Genomic DNA, 23,852 nt, shown 5'->3' on the forward strand with positions numbered 1-23,852 from the left:
GTTTTCATCTGTCGATAAATTCACGAGAGTAAGGCGCTATTGAATTTGTCCTAAGTAAAAAATGAAAACCTCGCGTGATATTTAATGAGACTATTTCGTGAACACAATAAGAAATGAATAATTAATATTTGATCTACTTACATCGTATCAGATTTCATTTTAATGTTTACGGTTTGCTGTATTAATTAAAAATGAATGAAAATATTTATTTGCAATAACAAATCTGACTGAGGTTCTGTCTGATATGTTCAGTCTTAGAAAAAGGCTTTGTCGCACAGATACTTTATAAGTCCCAGAAAGGAGGCAGTGCGCATGATGAGACATACAACGAAACAAAACTAATTTTATTATCTCAACTAGTTGTTGTCTTGTGATCCAAGTCGCTCGTCTTCTAATCATGCGCACTGCCTCCTTTCTGGGACGTACGAAGTTTCTGTACGACAAAACATATTTCTAAGGCTGTATATATATTATCTCACTTCACGATGTGTAAGAGAAAGAACATTATTGTTTACATACATCTGAACACTCATTACAGTAATATTTTTTATACATCTTGATTACACAACTTTTAACACTATATCACTTTGGAAAACGTATTATATGTCTTTCACGTGTTAAATTTTATGTTACCTTGTTAACATGTTTCGGCCTGCTATTGGCCTTCATCAGAACTGGTTGTTGCTGATCTTGGCGCCTTTTGTTTTGTATCCTGTGGGAGTGTGTTTGTGTAGTGTAATGCGGAGTCAAAAAGTGTGTGTGTTCTGAAATTGAGTTGTGTGTTGAGAATTTCATTTGGATGTGTTTTTTGTGTGTTTGTGTATTTCGTATTGTTCTAGTGGAGCGTTTCTCAAACTATGATCCGCGGAACACCTGTGGCCCTCGAGTTTTGCCCTTGTGGTCCTTTAAAAAAGGCAGAAGAAAAAATAAAATTCAAACGAATTGCGTATAACGCTATAGCTGAAAATCTCAGAGTTTGGAAATGGCACATGGCAATCGCCTCTCACTTTTTCTCCCAGTACTAATATTTTATTAAATTTTTACCCTACTTGTCTACCCACTTCCCACTCTACTCTCAGCAACAAAAGAGGATTTAAAGCATTATGAGCGTTGCGTTTCTCGCCATTTTCTCCTGCATATCTGGCGCCGAGCCTGTAACCCAGTCAGGGACCTCCCGAATTTATAACAGAGGACCAAAGTAACAGAGGAACCTTTTCATATATTGATGACTTTATTAATAGTTTTGCCGACACCCAGTACGCATATTAAAATGGGCACATACTGTACGTCGTACACCAATAACAGAACGTGCCAAATTGCATCTTTACTTGTTCAAAATCGGGCATGTTTCTGCATTAATTTTTTTATTTGTTTTTCCAGATGACAATATAACAAATTTTAGACTCCGCCTATTTTTAAATCGACAGGTTTACTTTTTACACATGCATGTTTCTTCTCTAAGTGCCATTTCAATTTCATGGGTTTCATACACTCGTTTAAAGCACTTCGTAACAAACAACGCACCGAGGTTTTAGTTCACTCTCATTGCCACACCAAGTAAATCCAAGTTCCAAATGACTCTTGTCATATTTACGAAGGTATTTTTTCTTTGAATAGCTACCACTAGAACTAGATATTTCTTTACTGGCACTATAATCACTGATATTAATATATTTCTTCACACGCAGCTTCTGAACTATTAGGACTGTCTAAATGAAGCGTATCATGTTCCTTTCTTTTCAAAGATCCGGATCGAAGCCAGTTTTCCATTATTTATAATGGGCACTATTTAACAGAGACATGGACAACTACTGCGTATAGCACATAAGAAGGAGTTCAAACAACTAACTGCTAACAGGCAAGCGATGAATCAACACTGCACAGAATTTGCTATAAGTTATTTGTGATTGGCTACAAAAAAATATATTAGAAAAGTATTATTAATTCTATTTTAAAATAAAAGTATATTGATATTAAAATATGCTACAAAAATGATAAATTTGCTTTCGAAGGGAACAAGAGTAAGGTGGTCCGCGGAACTCTTCTGAGTTAAAAAAGTGGTCCCCACTTCAAAAAAGTTTGAGAAACGCTGTTCTAGTGTGTTTAGTTTCTTCCTTTTTGGTTGGATGTGTAGAATTTCCATGTCCGTCGGATCCCGGCCACTTAGTCACTCATAACGAGTGCACCTCTGCACAAGTGTGGACATTGTGCCACTGCCATACATCTATGACGTAGTGCATGAGGGTAGGCCACTACAGGGAACTCAAGAGGTGGAACTTAAACTGAGAGGATTCGATCCGACATCGGGATGGGAATCCGGTGTGGCTTAGTGGATAAAGCGTAAAGTTGAAATCCCGGGTTCAAATCCCGGTGCCGGAGAGAATTTTTCTCTGTCCCACTCTTCCATCATCATATGATGACGCAGAATTTCTGTATTGAAATATCATATGTACTTCGGTACATCGTAATATATTACTGTAGAAAATAGTAACTGCAGGTGAACGTAAAAATGGAAAACATTCAGGTAGACGGCTGACTGGCTTTTCGAAAATTGAACCGGGACGGATCTTTGTACTTACTAGGTTTAAAATTGCCCATTGTGCGGCTATATGCGATGATTGTTTCAGTCCGACAGGTAGCATCTGTGATTTCGATGTTGACAGCTGGGCCATCCTAACTCAGTCTTGACAGAGTCATATCCTATCCCAGACAAGTACCTGATAAAATCCTAGGGCCTGGAGCCAAATACCCTAAAGTCCTATATCAGTACCGGAGACCAGTACTATACCCAAGATTTCGCCCTAGCCTATCTTTAACTATTACAGATAATAGATGGAATGAGGAGTGTTGGTGAAATGAAAAAGGGAAACGGGAGTAGGGGAGACTGGGGCTAGTTGTTACACTTTTAACTTGATATTTTTTTTGTGAGTCTCCTTCCAAATTTAGAAATTGGAATTTCTCACCATCAGTCAGGTGCATTCTTGTGTGGAAACTGCTTCTTCTTCTTTTTTTTTTTTGATATCGATTCATCAACTCCCTTTAATTTGCATACTTGTTTAACTAAAGAAAATGTAACAATTTGTCCCACTATGGGGTCAGTTGTTACAGAGATGGGGCAAGTTGTTACATTTATAATATTTGTACTGAAAACGTGCAGAACAAGAAAATAAATTTTAAAACAGTACAGAATTATAAGTAATAACATTTAATGAAAAGTGACATCTAATTTTTATCAAGTATACAGTACATAATTATGAAGAATTAAAATTCATAACCATTTATATCCATTTGTTACTAAAAGTCAATTTGCTGTACAGCGAGTAAGAGTGTGAGAGAAGAGTGGCTCACTAGTCCAATTGGGAAGGGATGTACTTTGAACAATTTACACGGATAAGCTTATGACTCTTATTGCAAAATGGATGTAATTGGTTTTATTCCTTAGCTCTTCATATGGATTTAAAAGTACAGATTATAACAGCCTACTAAGTTACTAATCTTCGAAGACTGAATGTGCAGACAAATCTGAAGTACAGTGGATACAAACATAATATGGATCGTCACCCCACAGCGTTCATGAGCCCATTTTTTACACATTGTACACTGAATCCAATCGTCCCCTCGTTTGCTTTTTGAATATGGTTTCAGACACACAACACAAATGCAGTCTTCGTCACCTTCGGTTTCTGAACTCAGTTCTGTTTCGTAATTTCTTCGCTTCCTTATCTTCTTTAGAGATTCATTTGAGCCAGTTAGAATTCTTTTCCTCACATAAGCTGCTTTCTTATTTTTCCTTTAATTTCTTGCTTCTTCTTCATTCCTCTGAGCCTCTTTCACTGGTGTGTCAGTGAGAATGGCAGATTTTGTTTTCTTTCCTCCTGTATGGCTAATTTTCCTTGGTGCAGCCTTCGGGTATGGTCTCACATCTTCGGGACTTATTATAGCCTTTTCACCATAACCTGCAACATCTCTTATAGGTTCCGACAGTTTGCATCCCATTTACTGTTGGCTGGTTGTGATCTTGCGACAACACAGTTTCATTTTCACCACTAGTTATGGAATCGCTTTCAGGCAAAGGCCTGTCAGTAACGGTAGCAGTTACAAAATCTTGTTCACTGTACACATTACGGTTGAAGGGCCATATCCCCGCTTTCTGAAAACCAGCCATTATATTTTTTGGAGTCAAACTATTTGCAAGGGCTTCCTTAGCCATGGCAGGAGTGTCGTAGATTGGAGAACCAGGGTGTGAATTCATCTAATCGCAGCATGCCGTGTAATATTTCTTGAAGGATCCGTAGACGCTCAGGTCCAGGGGCTGGATACGGTGGGAGGTGGAAAAAACAGAAGAATAATGTCATTTTCCTTACAGAAATCTAATATGGAAACTGACAAATGGGAAATGTGGTTGTCCAATAGCAAGAGTACCGGGTTTTCCACAAAGAGGGGACATGCTTATGAAAATGTTTCATATACTCTATAAAAATGGGCCCAGTTATCCATCCATTAGGATGGGCAGTTCCGATACAACCTGGAGGACCTTGAAGAATGAAATGAGGTTTGAAGTTAACCTGAGAGAAGATAAAGAGTGGGGTTACTGAATTCCCAATTGCGTTCACAGACACCTCCATAGTGACAGTAGCTCCTTTTTCTGCAGAAGTTGCTCTTCCAACTTGCTTCTTCCCTTTCTCTGCAATTACTTTGGGTGGTTTCTGGACTGTCGTGACGCTTGTTTCGTCCAGATTCCATATTTGATGGCCCTCGAACTGATGCCTTTGGAAAAGTTGGTCCAAATTATTATAAAATAGGCCAACATTATGAGCATTGAAACAAGTAGTTCTAGCTAGGCTCGTAGCCTCTGGCGTCCTTAGAGACAGTTTTGGGGTATCTTTAAAAAACTTAGGAGCTAGTCTTCTGTAGCCATTTTTGTTTCAGCCCACCTTTCTGGAAATTTAACATTACATGCAACGGCATATTCGAATGCAAGAGTTCTGACATTCTTGGATGATAAGCCATAATATGTAGATACGACTAGAATGAATTATATAATCTTATAAATGTTTTTCTAATTCATCAGAGAAAGTCTGTCTGTGTCTAACATAGCCAACTAAATTCTTTCGTGAACTACGATCTTCATCCTGTTCCCTTTTCCGTTTCAAATAACAGTGAAGAGTCATAAAATTAACACCATGAGCTTCTGCAGCTTGCCAGAAGTTTCGCTCGCTAACGTCCCTCGCTGCCTTCTCGTATATTTCTTCATCTATACAGCCTCTATTCGTCTTTCTTTTGTACGTCCGCACCATTCTGTGGGCGAAACAAACTAGTTATAGTATTGTGGAAATTATGGGGTTAGTTGTTACAGTGTAACAACCTGTCCCGAGCACGGTGTAACAATTAGCCCTGAGCGTCGCCATATTGTTTGAATACGTTCAATTCAGAAGCGAACGGAAAAGATATAATAAACACCGCAGCACAGTAATATAACCAAAGTAAGTATGCCAGAATAATGAGAAGTTACCTCCAATTCTCCTGATTGATATCACAGTTCAAATTCGGGTCAAAGAATTTACTTTTCCACTGAAAAAACACAAAATCAGTAACAACACGCCGCCTCTTTCACACTCAGCAGCCAAACTATACGAAACAGCTCTTACACGCGCGGGTGACGTATTATGCTCGCAAGGAAGTGCTGCGCCCTGTGCATGTCTTCGAAAACCAACTGTAACCACTGGCCCTGATGTCCCCTACTTAGAGATCGTTTGCAACGTGCGTTTTTTTCTACCACAAATTCCATAACGACCAGTGGCGTATACTGGTTAAAGGGTTTGGGCTACCACTGACCCTATTATTACACAAAATATATTTTAAAATCCCTATAATAAAATTCCTTACATATTTATGTGAATTCCAGACGTCTTGATTGGGACGAAAATACGTTGATGACTTCGTCCTTGAAATTACAGTTGGGCCACTTGCAAAGTTTCTGTAGAAATGACTTTTCAATGGATTTTAGTGTCAAGCCGGATAAACGTTCTTGTGTATGAGTTGATCTACAGTAGGATTTTATTCTCTTCAACGCAGAAAATGTTCTTTCTACCGATGCTGACGTAGCTGGTATTGTCACAATTAATGTTGCCAATTTAAGGACTTCAGGAATAACTTGGTTCAGCTGGTTTTCATATATGGCAGATAATATTTCATGGATAGGTTTGTTCGAAAAATCAAAGACTTCTGCTGAATATATTACACTTAATTCATTTTTCAAACGTACTTGATCAAAGTGACTGTCATAGGACTGAAATAATTTGTTTAGTGCCTCATTCGGGAAGTTTTCTCTATAAGCAGAAAATTTTTGAGAATCTAGAAGATGTGTGAACTGAAGCTTTCCATAATCAGAAAATCTGTCAGTAATTTCCATGTGCATACGATCTAGTATGCTGTAGTACAGCTGCCTGTATTTCAATTCATCATCTCCTTTTCTTCGCTTTAATGGTGGTTCCATTGTATTGGCTGAAGAATTTTCATTTTCCATATTACTCCATATGGACGGAAACCCACTACGTCTGAACTCGGATATAGGTTTTTTTTTTTTTTTTTTTTTTTTTTTTTTTTTTTTTTTTTTTTTTTTAACTTTGATACCTCTTGCAAGTAGTATGCTATGTCTAGACTTTTTGTCTGAAGAATATTGTAGAGCACGTCTGTATGTGCGAACACTCTAGCATAGACTTCAAGAAGAAATATATTCTGAAACTGTGTGAAAAAATTCAAATATCCTTGAGCCTGCACATTTACAGCATCATCCCAGTTTTCTTCAGAGTCATTACAAATTATATTTTTAAAGAAAGCAGTCCGTTTTTCTCTGTATTCCTTTACTGTATTTACAATTATTTTTTTTATTTTAGTTGGTTATTTAACGACGCTGTATCAAATACTAGGTTATTTAGCGTCGATGAGATTGGTGATAGCGAGATATTTGGCGAGATGGCCATAGACTACCTTGCATTTACATTACGGTTGGGGAAAACCTCGGAAAAAACCCAACCAGGTAATCAGCCCAAGCGGGGATCGAACCCGCGCCCGAACGCAACTTCAGACCGGCAGGCAAGCGCCTTAACCGACTGAGCCACGCCGGTGGCTCTGTATTTACAAGCCGAGATGTAAAATTCAATCTAGTTGGCGCTACTTTTGGGAGTTTCTTGTTCATAAATTCCTTGAGTTTTCTGATCTTTTAGGAGATGATGAGAAAAAATGCAGCTAAACCCGACAATGTTTTGAAAAAAATGCGGCATTCTGGAATGGATGAAGTAGTTTGTTGCAAAACTAAATTGAGAACATGGCTGTAACAATGAACAAATAGTGCTTGAGGATACTTTTCTTGAACTTTTGTTTTTAAGCCATTAATATTTCCCGCCATAACTGAAGCACCATCGTATGTCTGTGCAATTAACTTATTGCCGACATTGTATTTTGCTATAACACCTTCCACATGCTGAAACAAGCAGCAGCAGTTTTGTTCGAACTGACATTTGTGAATCCTATAAACCGTTCTTGAACATTGGCAGTACTGTCGACGTATCTTAAAACAGTGATTAATTGACTCTGATTAGAGCAGTAACTTGTTTCATCAACAACAATGGCCATAAAAGGTTTTATGTTCTTTATCATAACCCCACTTATAGCAAATATTAAGTCATTCTGAATTGCAGGAGAAGTACCACGAAATACTGTTGAACTCTCAAGATGATTGGCCAGTAAATGGTCAAATTCACTTAAGGAACTTAAATATTCAATATAATTTCCTCTATTGTCTGATTCCACACTCTCGTTATGACCCCGAAAAGCCAATTCTTGTTTTCCTAGAAAGCAGACTGCGTTAATAAGATGCAGTAAAATCTCCCGATTTTTTTTTTCACAAGAGCATTGTGTTGGTTGATGTGTAGAGCTTTTCGCTTATCTAGCTGTAAATCAATTCTTGTCTTCCCAAAGTTTGCAAAGTTCATGCTACTACAAATATGAGCTTTTGATTTGTCGTATTCTAGGACTGCCGTTCGAAGGGAGTTCATATTAGAAAACTCCTCTTTTGACCACACATTAGTTTCGCGGCTAAATAACAAACATGGCCAGTAAAATAGTTTAGACAGTTTAGAAGTACCACACAACCAATTCCACTTACCATATGATGTTGAAGTGAAATGGCGTGTGTACTCTCGCTGTTTTTCTTTTACGTCCATGGACAAATTTAACTCAGGAGTTGATCTTTCCATTTTCACAATTTCAACTTTCTCGTTGTTATGTACGACGGTTAAAAGGCACTTTTAATAAACCTTCTATTACACAGTCATTTTCAACACAAACCTCTCCAGAAACTTGTTCTGCCATATTTTTCACAATATCACTTAATTGGGAAATTAAAAACTTAATAATTCACAATTAATATAACTCTTAGACACTCGAACAAATCACAGATTTAAAATAATGCACTACAAGAACACAATCACATTCAATTGCTAGCGTACTAGGCGTATTGCTGCTTCGCGCCTGCGAAGAAACCGATCACGAGAGCGGCAACTCGCCCGGCCTCCAGTGCACGATAGAAACATAAGGGAGCGAGGGGGACGGGCAGTTGTGCGAAGGACAGCGTGAGCGAAACGGTCACAGGCTACCTCACGTAGCAAGCGGTTTCTCCAGCGATGCCGCCTTGACAACTTGTTTCTTTTCGAGGGCAGAGAGCGCATATAAATCTAACAATTACTTTAATTTTAATTACTATGGTAAAACTAATAATACAAAATTATTACATTATGTTATATTATAAACTTTTTCTTTTGTAATTTCCTTGGGCTACCGCCGGTAGCCCCGGTAGTCCGCAAAATACGCCCCTGATAACGACCAGCTCAAGGCTCATTCCCGGTTCTCCTAACTGTAACGCCAGCACGCTAACGCTAAATTACATACGCGTTCTGCAATCAGGTGCAGTATAGTGAAATGGGAGGTTTTCTGTAAATACTGTATATGTGGTAGGCAAAATGATCTTTTATTTTTTTACCCAGAGATCGAGTTTCATAATGCCTCTATACAATGTAAGATGTAACAGATATGTCATAGCTGCAACTCTTTAGGGCATTATATATAAGGTGATTCACGAGGATTTACCGTCCTTTACGGAGCTTATTTCCTAATATATTCTGAGCAAAAAATTTCATATGAACATGGGTCCTATCCTCAATATTTCGTTATTGGAACGCATTGTTGTGAACGCGTGATCTTGGTCAGCGTGCAGTCAGCAGCCAGTGCGAGCGCTACGGAAATCAAAGATAGCCGTATGCAGTTACGTAGAGCGACGAGTGATGTTCACAAGCATGCGGCCAAGTGTACTCAAGCGGATGGCGACATTTTTAAAAATGTGTTGTAAACTTTTCAAGACTGTAAATTAGGATGCAAAATTGAACTGCAAATAATTAAGTCGGTGAAAGTTGTGTGATTTCTAATAATTGTTGTGATAAGTGCGTAAGAATAATGTAATTTTCTAGTTAAAAATAGAAAAAGATGTATGTACGAAGCAACGAAGGAGTTCACAGCACTTTTTTAGCTTCATAATACTCGCCAATTAAAGAAATGATACTTCTGAATGGTTCATTCTCTATTTGTATTATTTTTTTACCTTCAAACTAAAGAAAAAACGTATTTTACAAACAATTTTAGTGTAACTCTGAAAATATTGAGAATAGGAACTATGTTTATATGACATTTTTTGCTCAAAATGTCTTCAGAAATAAGGTCCGTAAAAGACGGTAAATCCTCGTGAATCAACCTGTATATACATGCACACAACACATACATATGCTACATATATGGTGTCCCATTTATCTTGCTCGCAGCATATATATATATATATATATATATATATATATATATATATATATATATATATAAGGCGTCAAATAAAAAAAAAATTGTATACTATAGAATTTGTTCAAGAACAATGAGAAATTAATATTATAGGTGTATCTTTCACGTAACCTTTTTCATTAAGAATATAAGAATAACATCTTAATTTGTTTAAATGACACCATGTACTTCTTATTCAAGGAACCATTTAACCTCTTCCTGTTCAAAAATGTATCATAATGTACCATTCAAAGAAACAAAACATTGAAGGGCACAAGGATGTAGTGGAGGTGGAGCGACGCTCCGGGACTGATTTGGAATTTTAAAATCTGTTTTGACATCACAATACTTTTCCAGCTAACGATATCTTAGTTAATGTCAGAATATTTAGTGATTATATTTTCTGTGCTTCCTTTAGAAAATCGGAACAAGTTTGGAAATAGAGAGTCGCGAGACCACTAGGAGCGTAGACGGAGTGTGTGGTGAGAAATGGGGGAAGAATCAGTGACAGGACAACCACCAAACTAAACTTTAGTGCGCCCGCGCGAAATATCACATTCCTAATTCACTTTCGTTTCGTATCGTATTTCGTTAGTTTTCGCGTCTTTGTAGAATACAGGAGACTGTCTATGGTGTTACTTCCCGAAATGTGTTGTGTTTGTTTCCCAGTTATTTTACAAAGTGAATTTTAAACAGTTAATTTACTGCCTATAACATAACTAAAAGACTGCTTGAAACTTTTGTATTTATCTATTGCCTTTCAGTAAATATGGAACAAAATAAACATAGACAAAAAACATTAACTTAGGGGAGTTACAAAAGCTTCTTCTCCTGATATTGTTGATATGTCAAGCCCATCGCTTCTATTTGATGAACCTAGTAATTCAACCAGAGATACTGTTATAAAAGATACAGTTCCAGTATGACTGTTAAGAATATTCAACGTGATAATGTTCAAAATAGTGAAATCCAAAAAGTCGGCCTGCAAAGTGAGTGGCCGAATGTATGGAATGAAGAAAATATGTGGTCACGAAAAAAAGACGCTCATCCGTGGATTGATTGTAAGCAATGTAAGCTAGGCCACAGTCTAGTATATACAGTCACGAAGCTCAATACGTAGTAAATATGCATCCATAGATAGTGGCTAACCACTAGGATTGCTACTATCGTCTCATTACAGACAATGCGAAATAGTACCGGCACAGTCTATTGTTCCTAGTAGCTATTCTCATAAACTCAAGCTTCGTGACTGTATATACTAGACTGTGAGCTAGGTTGTAAAGTGTGTCAAGAAGTAACTACATTAGGTGCATTAAAAAAAGTGTATTTCTGTATCTAATGAATAGCGCTCATATTCAGTAAATTACTACGGATCAAAAAGATGAGATCAGATCAACTTAAGTCACTACGAAAAAAAAAAAAACACATTGAACACAAGAAATCCAGCGCTCATAATATAGCACAAAATTGTTACGTCTGAAAAGCAATCAATGGAAAATGTTGGCGAATAAACGAGTGCAGCCCACCGTGAAGCAACAAAAGCGAAATTTATAACAACTTATTACATTGCGCAGAATGACCACCCTTACAGTGACCAGTTCGGTTTACTTCAGCTTCAGAAGCTAAATGGAGTAGGTATTGATTGGTGTTGCCTTGCATTCTCCTTACAATCTTTCTTTATGGCATTTCTTTCTGTCTTATTTTTTTTTTTGCATGCAAACCTTCCCCTTTCCCCAAAGGTTAAAAAACATAAAGAGCTCCGGCACTATAAAGTTTGGGACTACAACCCTGGAAGTATACAAAAATATGGATCTCATAGTGTATGTAGGCTACTTACCGAAGTAAAATGATACTTTTAGCACTTTGGTACTCGTAATAAAAGAAACTTACATGCCTCGCTCAAAGTGGTGACCACTGGAATTAAGGAATAATAACAATCTTTGAATGACTAATGCCCTAGATGGTGTTGGAACATTTCGACAAACAGCATTCTTGACCGCTCCCTAAAGAAAATGTCTAGTGGCATAAGGTCAGAAGAATGAGCAGGGCAATAAACTGGTCCAGGTCCAATCCACCTACCAGGTTAATTTTTGGTTCATAACGCGAAGGACTCTCAAAACGTTACGTGCTGGGCATTCATAATGTTGGTACCACATAACCATTCTGTTCTTCAAAGTTATGTTTCCAGAAGACCAGGAAGAATAGTTCTTAAGAATCTGGTATATCATCTGCCATTTAGGATACCGTTTATCGTCGGCTTAGAGTGTAAACCTGCTAACTACCAAAAAGGAAATTTGACAAGGAAAGCGAAAAACTAGTTTAATTTAACTCTAAAACTTTAGGACCAAATCCAATGATTTTTAATTGCTTTATTTTACGATATTTTATCAACTGCAATGGTTATCTAGCATCTGAGTGAAATGGTGACAATGCCAGTGAAATGAGTCCAGGGTCCAGCGGGGAAAGTTACCCAGAATTTGCTCTTAATGAGTTGATGGAAAACTCCAGAATAACCTCAACTAGGATTTGAACTCGGGCCCAATCGTTTTATGGTAATACATGTTAACCGTTGCTCCACAGAGATGAACCCCGTTTATGAAATAAGGTCCAATAATGGTATTGCAATGATACAAAGTACTAAAAAGTGTCATTTTACTTTGGACTTGCAGTAAGTACATACACTATGAGTTCCATATTCTTTTGCACCCCTCGATGTTTCTTTATTAAAATGCTAGGCCTACATTGTTATAGCCTATATTTATGAATAGGCCTCGAAGAAGTTAAATGATTCATTTAATAAAATTTACATTGTGCCATTTAAAGAAATTAATTCATTGATCTATCTCCTTAATGAAAAGGTTACAAAAAAATATATACCATAGGATTATTTTCCATTGTACTTTAACAGCTTTTGAAACAATTTTCCATTCAGTGCCTAATGAAAAATTTATATTGAGCGAGCAAGATGAATGGGACTCCCTGTTACATGTCTATTCATTACTTTGTGGAGAATGAGAGGTAGAAGAAGCAGAAAAATAAGTTGCCGAAGGTCATTAGTGCAACTCTCTACTTATAGATAAACAATTACACAGTACTCTGTGAAAGAAGTCTTAAAGAACTATGCAGACATGATCGATTCAGAGAAGTGAAAGAACATCAAACAGACTAATTTTGTTGATAATCGGGGACTGAAGTAGTCGTGAAACAGAAGTTTTGGAAGTTAAAAACAGTTCCAGAAAAAAAGTCATTAACAAAAATGGGCCACATGTAATAGTTAAAAGACGTTTTACTGCAACTCACATTTTAAGTTGTTTATGTAACATGCGACTAATTTTTTTAATATAACAGTAGCGCAACGGTCCATTGAAGTGCTCATATCTAATCTAATCTAAACCACCTCCTGTTTGATTGTACAGTAAATTCACCCGGAAAGTATGTGTATTCTTTATCTAGGATACTTTGAACTCTGTCATTAACCACAGTGCCCATATTCTAAGAATAACCCAATGCCAGAAATTTCATGCTGAATTAGCGATATTAATAACACTGATATCACACTTTTTGGTTTTCTAACGTGTGATGCATTATTTCAGTGTGCATTTTATAGCTGTTCAGTGATCACAAATGTGACATAGAACATTTCTGTCATCCTCAGATTTTAGTATATGAAAAAATGTTTTTGAAAAGTTTCTGTAATAATTACAATAATGCTCGTAGGCTACTCCGTTTTCTGCGAGTTGAAGTGGTATTAGCAGTGTAGATAGAATTTATTCAAGCAAATTCTTTGGAAATTACAAATTGGTCAACTGGTAGGAGATTGGTCTGTTACATTTACTTACGATTCATTTTGTGCACACACATAAAGATTGATTTTTAAGTTAATAATCAAACCCAGGGTTTTTCAAAGTGGGTTCTGCGAGTCCTAGGGGTTCCCACAAGGGTCCTAAATAGTTCATAAATTTTATTTTATACTATACTATTAGCGGTTACTAGGAAATGTACACAAAAATCATGAACATATGAATCAAGGATATCATAAAACATAACAACCACCACCACCACGACCACCACCACCACCACCACCACCACCACCACCACCACGACCACGACCACCACCACCACCACCACCACCACCACCACCACCACCACCACCACCACCACCACTACTACTGTCTAGTTGAAATATATACAGAAGAGGTTTACAATATAGTCTACTAGTACAACAGAAAGTTTTATTATCAATTTCATGATGGTTGTTGAATGTCATGAATTCACCTACAGAATAGAAGACGTGAGAAATTAAGTACTTCTTTAATTTGGCCCTAAATAATCTTATGTTTTGAGTTTCATTTTTTATATTGATAAGGAGGCTATTAAAAATATAAAATATACTGTTACTATCTGTGGAATTTCTCCAGAATATTATTTCAAAACTCATTACCGAGTGGAAGTATGCAAAGTATATTGTTTTTAAAGTATTGATATTTACTATCTTTTCCATAGATCTAATAGCAAAACATGCAGAATTTAGTTTGGGGGTAATTTCTTTAATATGATTTTTCCAATTTAACACATTATCAATTTTCAAGTCAAGAAATTTGGTTGTTGTTTCTAATAGGAACCTATTATTAATTATTGCGCTTGAAATTTGCGAGGTTGAATTTTGACAGCATTTAAATTGAATTATGTGAATTCTTACATTTTCGAAAGAAAGAAATATAATTACATATAGGAGATTTTATTATTTGCTCTATCACTATTCAAGTTATTTATTAGAGCAAAAATCTGAAAATTTATATATATATATATATATATATATATATATATATATGCCACATAGGAGTTATTGTAGAAACAACGATGATATGCTGCATTTGTGGTCATATGAACTCAGCAGCAAAGGGATTTGTTGGCTTTAGTTGGTGACCTGTTTAATTCAATGAAAAGTTCTGCTTCATTTAAACTGTAATTATAAAGTAATGGCACATTAAAGTTTTATTACCGTATGTATGATAGTCAGATTTGAAAAATGTTTCAAAACTGCCCTCCCCCAGTATCAAATTCTGGCTGCGCCACGGTATATAGTATATATAAGACTTGTTAAAAATGATTCCGATATTTTCTATACAAAATTTATATCATTCACGTAGATTCTCAAACATGTTTGTAAATAGAGTTAGCCGCTGTTGGTGAAAGAAATCCGCTATCTTTTCAAGTAATTCCACAATAAAATTGTCGGTGGATTATCCATAAAGATGGATTCTTTACTATACTCCATATGCAGATATCGGGTGACTGCAAAGGTTAAGGAAAAAAAAAAACACACACACACAAAAAATCAGTGAAGTGAACTTGGAATTTTTTTTTTTTTTACAAATGTAGGAGTATGTTTATTTTCAGAACATACGCCCTTTTTGACATAACACTGTCGCTCATAACACACCCCCACCAAGACAAGAAGAAGAAGAAACCGGAAACAAGCATAAGACCTCACTAGAAATCTGAAGATGGTGGGAATGAACTGATGTAAATTACCATAACAGGAAAGTTAAGAAAACTGTTTATATAACACATTTGACAAACAAATTTGTGATATAAGCATTGGACGGGGGACCAGAACTTCAATTTAGCTGAAGAAAAATTTCGAAGTCACTGAAGTTGGTGTTTCTACTCTGTAAACACTAATCAGATGTCAGTACTTTAGAAATCCGCAATGTAGAAATAGATTCGGAAAGAGGAACAACAGTAAATACGTAGCGGAAGTTGATGGTTGATAAACACTAGTTGTGAGTTGGAGTAATGCAAAGGAGGTTCGTCCGTGTTGTACTCAAGCAAAATATTTTTTAAATTTCACGTGAAAAGTCTGCTCAAAGGTAATGTACTTTTGTTTTACATGAAGTTAAATTAATTTATTCCATGTCAGTACTGTAATAACAATGTTGGAAGTTACTGAATTGGAAATTAAATTTTCGATCATGAAATTTATTGTTATAACAAGATTTAAAAAAATCGGCACTTACTCACACGGAATTTGTGGTCAAACTACAAAATAATATTTGGGCTTTTTATCCCATATTGCGATTTAACTACCAACATGCGTCTTTTACCAAAAAAAAAAAAAAATAAAAAAAATAATAATAATAATAAATAAATAAATAAACAAATATATATATATATGTATATATATATATATATATATATATATATATATATATATATATATATCTTATTTTAGGTGATGGCGAGCAAAGGCAGCCTTTGGTGACTTGTAAAGAGTTATTGAATTAATTCTTGACGAGAAACGCTCTTCTGAACAATTATATGAATGTGTTTTGACTAGATTACAAATAGACGAGTTTCCACATAGCGTTTTAAAGGAATTAAGGAATATATTTGAAATTTTACAAACGAGTTTAAGAAACAGTGGAAGTTGAGCGGGGCGTAAAAAGGCAGGTTTCTGGCGAAATATTCGAAATGGTTGAAACCTGAAGTGAAGATTTCTTGAAGCTTTGGTTTTTCTGAACCGACCCATGTGATGTGCGAGTTGCGAGGCCCGTCTTGCACCTTGCATACGTCGTCAGTTCATTGCCATCAGTTCCGGTTCTTGGTGACCCAAAAAATCCTTTCATGAGACAGAACTCAAAACGAAACAAATTGTTGTTCTTTGCTTACTTGGGAATTTTCTGAAAAAGAACTTATGCTAGCAATTAAAATGTCCCTCCGTCCTTCTCGTAAGCAAGATGGCAGTTAAACCACAATATGGCATAAAAAGCTCAAATATTGTTTGTATTTTGGACTCAACAATTCCGTGCGAGTAAGTATCGATTTTTTGAATATCAGTATAAAAATGAACTTCATGACCAAAAATTTAATTTTCTATTCAATAACTTCGAACATTGTTATTACAGTATTGACATAGAACAAATTAAATTAACTTCATATAAACCAAAAGTACATATCTTTGGGTAGACTTTCCACATAGAATTTAAAAATATTTTGCTTAAGCAGAACACAGAAAGATCTTCCCTTGAGTTACTCCAACTCACAAATGGGTGGGGATCGCCCGAGTGTTTATCAACCATCAACTTCTGCTATGTATTTACTGTTGTTCATCTTTCTGAATCTATTTCTACGTTGCGGATTTCTGAAGTACAGACATCTGGTTAATATATACAGAGTAGAAACACCAACTTCTGTGACTCTGAAAACTACAATTTTTTCCAGCTGGAATGAGATTCTGGCCCACTGTGCATTGTATTGTTATTTATAAAGCATTTGCTTTTAAACTTAACGATGTAGTCTTTGATCTTGAACCTGAATCATGGTTTTTACTCACTGAAGTCCAGATGTAAAGTGGCTCTGAAGGCACCACTTGAATTTACTTTCGTAAATTATTCGTCTGGTCACTCTACTATGAGCGCTCGAACTTTGATTCAAACATCATATTGTAAGAATAGCCTACTCATCCTTCTTGTTGAAGTGAACTTTCAGCGAGCTTGAGTAAACATATGACATGCCCGCAGCAGAGAAAAATGAGCGAATCATCGCTTTCTGCGTAATACACTATACAGTGCATTTTACTTTTATTTGTCCTTTATAATATCATTGCATAAATCAGCCTACAAAAAGTATTAAGGTATCTAAAACTGTACACAGTAAAATTTATGTTTTACTAAGTCTCGCTACCATCGGTTTCGCTCAAACATGTGCCATCTTCAACAGATGATCAACTTAGAAAACAATACTTTTATCTTAAACAATATCAATAGCACTGAAATAGTTGTTCTATCGAACTGAATTGATAATGCTAAATTAGTGGGCGAAAGAAGACAAACAGTGATGATCACCTTTAATATTAATAATTATTGGCTCTTGTGACCTCAAAATGCGGTGAGATATATGGTTCAATAGATCTTGAAATTTCACTTCAGCATGGGATTCCATGACCGAAACAGATTCATAACAAAACTGTTGGTTGATGTCAACTTCCAAGATTTTCTTGTTTTAGAAACACTTGTTGGTGTTTTTTTGCATCTCCTCTTAAGAATTTTGCGTGATCTGAAATTACAAGAACCACAATGTTTCACATGTGCTGCAAAAGTTAAACGTTCCACACTTTCTGCTGATTTCCTAGACACTTCAGTTTTTCTGCATTTAAAGCTAGTACTGCTCTCTCCAAATTCTGTCTGTGGTCTTTCTCTCTTTCCTTGAGTAGGTTTTACAATTTTGAAGTGGCATACACATATTATTTATCCAACCACTGTTCATTGTTTTTCGAGAACCTATCAACCATCCTATTCAATTCATTGAATCTGCGAAACATTTCACCACAAAACGGGAAAACATATTTTTGTAATAATTTTACCTCATCAGAGGAGTTTTCTGTATCGGCTTTTGCTATAACAAACCAAAACAGAGCATCTTTCTGCAACTCACGCCTGCCATTCTCTTTCTACAAAATCTGAAATAATTTCCTCTGTGAACAACGATAATCCATTCTGAAATCAAAATAAACTATGTAACCCTTGTGGTTTTTATATATTTCAACAAATTAAGTCAAATTAATCATGTTTTTCTTTGTGGAATAATAGTGAATTGATGTTGAAATCATTCGTATTTTAGTAGGTTAATTTGTCACTACGCAAACAAATGAATTTAATAAAATTTTTATAAAAAGGGCAAATATGAGCTAATTTTCCATTTAAGATCATAAAGTAAACATATTAGGCAACACATACGTTAAATAAATAACATGAGATAACGTCGGGCAATTTTTGTAAGTCTATATAAAGAATAAACTTCAAAATCTAAAACTACAAATATACACCCAATAGTAATATATCCTCAGCCACACAGAATATTTCAGTGGATCAAAATAGCTACAATACATAGACGCCAAAACTTAGTTTTACATAATCAATAATAATAATTGCCTCTTAATTTACAAAAAGGGCACAAAAACAATATTTTAATCTCTTATAGAAAACACGCAACCACAACACTTCATCCTCTCACTTCACAGGCTCAATAACAAATGAGTAAAGGGAGTTCTGCTAAGAGGGTCACAGTTTTATCATTGTCGGACAATAAGGAATGAGGGGAAACTAAAAGTGAACATTATAAAACTAAAAATGAAATCAACATTTTTGGCCAGCTTTTGTGCCTCTAGGAAGCACTGTGCAGTGTAAAATGATTCGTAACGAACCAGGCTACAATCTCAATTGAGAAACAATCAGTAGTTGACAAGCCAATACCATCAGCGTTTTCAGAACGTCATATTCCAGAAAATAGGGTAAGAAATGGACTATGAAATTTGAAATGGTTTAGACATGATCAACCAAATCTATTATTTTAAAACGAATCAGACTTATTTAGTAACAATATTTTTATATACATATACTTTACATACAAAGATCTTTATTGCAATTAACTGTCTGCTGTTTCCAGTAGCATATGATTTATAATGATGCACGTGGCTAGGAAAATCTACCAGTGTATCAAACGAGTTTTATATGATAATATTGCTATATATATTATAAATGAAAACTCACCTTTCATTATCTCCCGGTATTTTGAAGAAACATTTTGTGGAGTAACTACTTCTCTTAGTTCCGAATCGGGACACTCACATTTAATACGCACAACCATTGCAATATAAGACATAACAAGAATTCTGTAACTAAAATAAAAAAAAAATACAAAATGTCTTCCTTAAAATGTATTTCCAGAGCTAACAACTTAAACTAAAAGCATGCATGTTAATACTCCATTTCCAGGAGTCTAAATTCAGTGGCGGAATGTGAGACGGTTCCTCGTATAGGATAAGGAGATTTTCATTAGATTAGTATTTCGTGTTAATATTCTCATATGGATAGTAAGAAGCATGGACGTGTAAGTTAGTTTCAAAATCTGAGACGGAAGTAACAGGTGGACAGGAAGACCGAAAGGAAGCTAGGCGGACAGGAAACATGTGTCCAGGCGTGGAGTTGACTGATGAGGGAATGTATGGACTTTGCCTGCGGGTGGTCAGTAAGATGACGCCAAGCCAGGTTCCAATAGAGATGATCTGGTATATGTCAGAGAATTGACAGGACGCCGGAAGTAGGGGGATGTTCTAGTTAACGAACAATTTTTGAAGAACGCGTCTTAAGTGACGTAAGTGTAATCATGGCCAATCAGGATTCTTAATAGAGACACGTGATATATAGATAGGAGGGTGAAATTCTATGTTTTGGTGGTTGAAAGTAGGGGATAGATTTGGCAGATAGACAGAAGGCAGATAGACAGTATTCGGAGAGGTCACACTCCACATATTCTCGGCAAACCTAACTCGGAAGTATAACAATTTACGGACTTAGAATTTTTTAGTGGGTGTAGTAAGAAGTCGTGTGTTGCATTATTATTATAAGTCTGAATTCTTTCCTCTCATCACGTTATCAACTGTCCGTTATATTACTGGTGTTTTATAGTACAAAATATATAATTACGTGAATTCAGAAATTAGTATACCAACTTGCGGGAAGTGAGAGCGAGATATTATACACTTGGACGCGCATTTCTGCTGATCTGAAACGAACACTTAATAGTAATAATAAACGCTTTCATAGTTCTTACCAACAACTTCTGGTGTGCGCCTACATCATTTCAACCTACGAGCACGTCTCCCAAACCCCATGTCCCGACCGTTTTGCAGCTGACCTGGGAATCTCATACCTCTACCGGAGTAATCTCGAGGAGGCTGGCGCCCAAATTAATCAGTGTATATAATTAATTTTTGACATCGACGTGCCATCCTCGAGATACTTTCCATATTTCGGAGCTGGCAGCCGAGGGCGACGGCGACTGTTACAAATGTTGGTGAGAAACAATGTTAGCGCTCTCAGTGGATTGAAAGTGATTAACAAGAAAGAGATTGGAATGAACCCGTCTCTCCTATTAATAGCTCTCTTGCAGCAGCCTCTCACTACAGCAACCGGTTAATGAGACTGAAGGTGAAGCAATGTTTTAAATGAGAGATGGTCGATATGGCTGATTAAGTGATTAATGTAACTACATCCTCATGTCATTGTCTTAGCATTTGAATAAGTGACCCTTTTGTTTGAAATTGAGAAAGTTTCAAAATATGTTCATAAAGTTCTTCCCCTGTTTTCATGAAAAGCTCACTTTTCATCTAGTGGTACACATTTCCTTATTTGTGTATTGACTCCTAAATACTGGCCTTTATGTAGTCCAATAGTTCACCAAATTAGCCTATTTCAATATCTGAAAATAATTATATAATTTTTTACATCCTGTCATAGATCGTTTAGCACTGTATAACAGTCCCTTTTCAAATAGCATGAAGTTATAATGGCTGCTTGTACTTTGTTTTCCTCAATAACAAGAGCAGTAATGCCATATCTTTATTTATTATTAATTAGACTCCCCTTCAACACCTGGCAGACAAAAAAAATTTTACAACAAATCTCAAAACACAGGAAAGTTTTCTCTCTAAAGTTCATGGTATCAAAAAACAGGTAACTCTCCCTACTAACAAAGAAATCTACTTCTTAAAGTAAACCCATTACAAATGCTAGATATTGAACATTATACAGATCTACTGGAGGATGTCAAAAAAGATGACACTCCGAAAGACGTACTGAAATTATTAGCCTTAGAAACAATCCATACAAGATTTCCAGAACAACAATGACTCTTTGCTAACAAATCAAATTGGAGCAAGTGCTGGAGCTACATGCCGTCTGTTCTCCTTTCACAAACCCCTTGGATTTGGTACTACAAATTTTTATGGAGAAGTCGAGGCCATATGTACGACACTTCAAAATCTTCTATACAGAATAGCTCAACTCCAGCAAGTAGTAATTCTTTCTGACTCAAAAGCAGCCATTTTGGCTATAACATCCACTTTAACACCAAAAAGTCAACAAATTCTTGAGTGCTGGAAATGTCTATTTCACCTCAACAACCTAAGGAAAAAAATAGTTTTTCAATGGATACCAGCACATTGCGAATTGACTGGTAACAATGCTGCTGATTATCTTGCCAAAAACGGCTGTGATACTATTCAAAAACCTGCTACACAATTATCCTATTATACAACAAAAAGAATAATTACTTCACAATACCACAAAATTATAACAAATCATCATCTCCAAATTTCCAAAAATAAAAGGTGGGAATCTGTCTCAACCCAAAATGTCCCTGGATACCCAAGGAAGAATGCAGTTGCAATTTTTAGACTATTTATGGGCCATGACTGCTTGGCCAAGCACCTCCACAGGATTGAAATATTTCCTTCACCACTCTGCTCCTTATGTGATCTGAAAGAGGAAATGGATCAATATCATTTTCAACACTGCCCAGCTACTATCAACTTGGCGTCCTTGAGTGAAAAATACTGGAGAGCGAGAGAATTAATGATTTCATTGTCAGAAATTCAGCATTAGCAAACAACAACTATTCTTTGACCCCTATATTTTTGAGGATTGGTGGCGAAGTGTGCAGTTGGTGAGATTAGCTGGTTACCAAATTTCATTTAGTCAGTTTTCAGTGCAAGTGGTCAACTAGTGTGAAGAGGTACTTTAGCTACTATTAACTGTATAGTAAAAGGTGTATGTTGGTTACTGTCATGTTTAGATTAAACCTATAGCAGCTTTGAAATGAAGATCTTTCAACTTCACAAATATAAGAAGTACTATCCAAAAGTTCCCGAAATTCATAAGTGGCGCGCGACCAAGTACTAGTACGACAAAATGCCACTAGATGATATTTCACACATCTCTCGTGAATCAGTGTGACAAGTGGCTTCGTTCTGAGTGGACGAATTTAGTATTTGTGGGCGTTTTTTCATTGTTACGAGTTGCTTACACTGAGATTTTACAATGACAGATTTGAAGGAGCAGCATGTCTATGTAAAGTTTTGTTTCAAACTCGGGGAAACTTCTGCAGAAACACATAAAATGTTAAAGCAAGCATTTGGAGATGATGCTCTAGGTCAGAACCAAACCTACGAGTGGTTCAAGCACTTTAAAAATGGGCGAACATCAGTTGATGATGGTGATCATTCTGGACAGCCATCAACTGGCATTACACCTGAAAATGTTGCCGCTGTTCATGCTAGATCACAGGCAGACCATCCACGACATCTGCGACATTGTTGGACTACTGTATGGCATGTGCCAGAGGATTTTGTGCAATGAACTCAACATGAGACGGATTGCAGCAAAGTTCATTTCGTGATTACTGAGTGCAGAGCAGAGACAGCATTGCCTGAAAGTCTGCAGGGATGTTCAGAATCAGCTTCATGATGACCAGACTTCCTTTCAAAGGCTGTCACAGGTGATGAAAGTTGGTTTATGGTTATGACCCAAAATCAAACGGCAGTCTTCTCAATGGAAAAGTCCATGTTCGCCCAGCCCCAAAAAAGCCTGTCAAGAGCAATGTGAAATCCATGCTCGTGTGTTTTTTCGACACTGAAGGAATTATCCACAAGGAGTTTGTCCCTCCTGCTATGACAGTGAATGCGGTGTTCCATTGTGACGTCTTGAGGTGGTTGAAGAAGAAAGTGAGGAGAAAATATCTGGAAATGTGGCGCACGGGCAATTGGTTTCTGCATCACGACAATGTATGGCCGTATACAGCTTTCATCGTGCAAGACTTCCTGGAGAAAACAAAATGACAACCGTTCTTCATCCACCATATTTGCCAAATGTAGCTCCATGCGACTTCTTTTTGTTCCCCAAGATGAAAATCAAACTTGAAAGGTCGAAGATTTCAGACAGTCGAGGAAATTCAAGCAAAATCGCAGGAGGTGCTGAACAAGCTCTCAAATAAGGACTTCCAGATGGCATTCAATATTTGGAAGAAATGCTGGGAGCGGTGTATACACTCACAAGTGGACTATTTCGAAAGTGATGGTGATGTATAAGGTCTAGGTATGGTGTAATTCCATTTATTGAGGCATACTGAAG

The 23,852-nt window shown here is 36.4% G+C and overlaps 1 protein-coding gene across 2 annotated transcripts in view; it reads right to left on the reverse strand.

Moving 5' to 3' along the window:
- Positions 1-3,189: 3,189 nt before the first annotated feature.
- LOC138694499 (aldehyde dehydrogenase, dimeric NADP-preferring-like) overlaps positions 3,190-23,852 on the reverse strand; it is a 75,395-nt gene continuing 54,732 nt past the window's right edge. Inside the window, exon 14 of one of the 2 annotated variants that reach the window (XR_011330960.1) lies at positions 3,190-5,298. The gene's annotated coding sequence lies outside the window, so the exon portion shown is untranslated. Of the gene's footprint in view, positions 5,299-20,756; positions 22,203-23,852 lie in introns of those variants that run through there. The other variant, XR_011330959.1, reaches the window with a different exon arrangement.

Source organism: Periplaneta americana, chromosome 2 (assembly GCF_040183065.1).
Source record: "Periplaneta americana isolate PAMFEO1 chromosome 2, P.americana_PAMFEO1_priV1, whole genome shotgun sequence".
Lineage (NCBI taxonomy): Eukaryota > Metazoa > Arthropoda > Insecta > Blattodea > Blattidae > Periplaneta > Periplaneta americana.